Genomic DNA, 1,497 nt, shown 5'->3' on the forward strand with positions numbered 1-1,497 from the left:
AAACCTGCTCCTGCTCCTCATACCCGACTAGAGCCTAATGCTGCTGTAAGCCACTTGCCAGGATTGAACTGACGACCTTCTGCTTACAAAGCAGACGCTCTGCCACTAAGCTAAAGTGGCGCGCAGAATAAGTACATAAATCGATAATCTTTCTGTATCCTTTGCGGAGTGAGCAAACCTGCTCCTGCTTCTCGTACCAGACCAGATATTTATGGTGTTATAAGCCACTTGCCAGGATCGAACTGACGACCTTCTGCTTACAAAGCAGACGCTCTGCCACTAAGCTAAAGTGGCACATAGAATGAGTACATAAATTATTAATCTTTCTGTATCCTTTGCGGAGTGAGCAAACCTGCTCCTGCTTCTCGTACCAGATCAGATATTTATGGTGTTATAAGCCACTTGCCAGGATCGAACTGACGACCTTCTGCTTACAAAGCAGACGCTCTGCCACTAAGCTAAAGTGGCACACACACTAACTATATGAATCAATAATTTTCCTGCCCCTTCACAGAATGGGCCGTCCTGCTCCTGCTTCTCGTACCAGACCAGAAATTTATGGTGCTATAAGCCACTTGTCAGGATTGGACTGACGACCATCTGCTCACAGAGCCGACGCTCTGCCACTAAGCTAAAGTGACGCAGAGAATAAGTACATAAATCAATAATCTTTCTGTATCCTTTGCGGAGTGAGCAAACCTGCTCCTGCTCCTCATACCCGACTAGAGCCTAATGCTGCTGTAAGCCACTTGCCAGGATTGAACTGACGGCCTTCTGCTTACGAAGCAGACGCTCTACCACTAAGCTAAAGTGACACTCCAAATAACTGCATAAATCAATAATCTTCCTGTATCCTTTGCGGAGTGAGCAAACCTGCTCCTGCTTCTCGTACCAGACCAGATATTTATGGTGTTATAAGCCACTTGCCAGGATCGAACTGACGATCTTCTGCTTACAAAGCAGACGCTCTGCCACTAAGCTAAAGTGACACACCAAATAACTGCATAAATCAATAATCTTCCTGTATCCTTTGCGGAGTGAGCAAACCTGCTCCTGCTCCTCATACCCGACTAGAGCCTAATGCTGCTGTAGGCCACTTGCCAGGATTGAACTGACGACCTTCTGCTTACGAAGCAGACGCTTTACCACTAAACTAAAGTGGCGCACAGATTAAGTATATGAATCAATGATTTTCCTGTCCCGTTCACAGAATGGGCCATCCTACTCCTGCTTCTCGTACCAGACCAGATATTTATGGTGTTATAAGCCACTTGCCAGGATCGAACTGACGACCTTCTGCTTACAAAGCAGACGCTCTGCCACTAAGCTAAAGTGCCGCACAAGATAACTACATAAATCAATAATCTTCCTGTATCCTTTGCGGAGTGAGCAAACCTGCTCCTGCTCCTCATACCCGACTAGAGCCTAATGCTGCTGAAAGCCACTTGCCAGGATTGAACTGACGACCTTCTGCTTACGAAGCAGACGCTCTACCAC

General features: G+C 46.6%; 8 non-coding genes across 8 annotated transcripts; all 8 read right to left on the minus strand.

Moving 5' to 3' along the window:
• Nucleotides 1-48: 48 nt before the first annotated feature.
• On the minus strand, nucleotides 49-120 carry Pmar_PMAR021640. Its single transcript has one exon. It is a non-coding gene; the product is annotated as a tRNA-Thr (tRNA).
• Nucleotides 121-222: 102 nt separating this feature from the next.
• Pmar_PMAR021641 lies at nucleotides 223-294 on the minus strand. Its single transcript has one exon. It is a non-coding gene; the product is annotated as a tRNA-Thr (tRNA).
• Nucleotides 295-396: 102 nt separating this feature from the next.
• Pmar_PMAR021642 lies at nucleotides 397-468 on the minus strand. The gene has a single exon. It is a non-coding gene; the product is annotated as a tRNA-Thr (tRNA).
• Nucleotides 469-569: 101 nt separating this feature from the next.
• Pmar_PMAR021643 lies at nucleotides 570-641 on the minus strand. Its single transcript has one exon. It is a non-coding gene; the product is annotated as a tRNA-Thr (tRNA).
• A 102-nt stretch (nucleotides 642-743) lies between these two features.
• Pmar_PMAR021644 lies at nucleotides 744-815 on the minus strand. Its single transcript has one exon. It is a non-coding gene; the product is annotated as a tRNA-Thr (tRNA).
• A 102-nt stretch (nucleotides 816-917) lies between these two features.
• Nucleotides 918-989, minus strand: Pmar_PMAR021645. The gene has a single exon. It is a non-coding gene; the product is annotated as a tRNA-Thr (tRNA).
• A 102-nt stretch (nucleotides 990-1,091) lies between these two features.
• Pmar_PMAR021646 lies at nucleotides 1,092-1,163 on the minus strand. Its single transcript has one exon. It is a non-coding gene; the product is annotated as a tRNA-Thr (tRNA).
• A 102-nt stretch (nucleotides 1,164-1,265) lies between these two features.
• Nucleotides 1,266-1,337, minus strand: Pmar_PMAR021647. Its single transcript has one exon. It is a non-coding gene; the product is annotated as a tRNA-Thr (tRNA).
• Between the last annotated feature and the right edge of the window lie 160 nt (nucleotides 1,338-1,497).

This window comes from Perkinsus marinus (assembly GCF_000006405.1).
Source record: "Perkinsus marinus ATCC 50983 genomic scaffold scf_1104296941462, whole genome shotgun sequence".
Classification (NCBI taxonomy): domain Eukaryota; phylum Perkinsozoa; order Perkinsida; family Perkinsidae; genus Perkinsus; species Perkinsus marinus.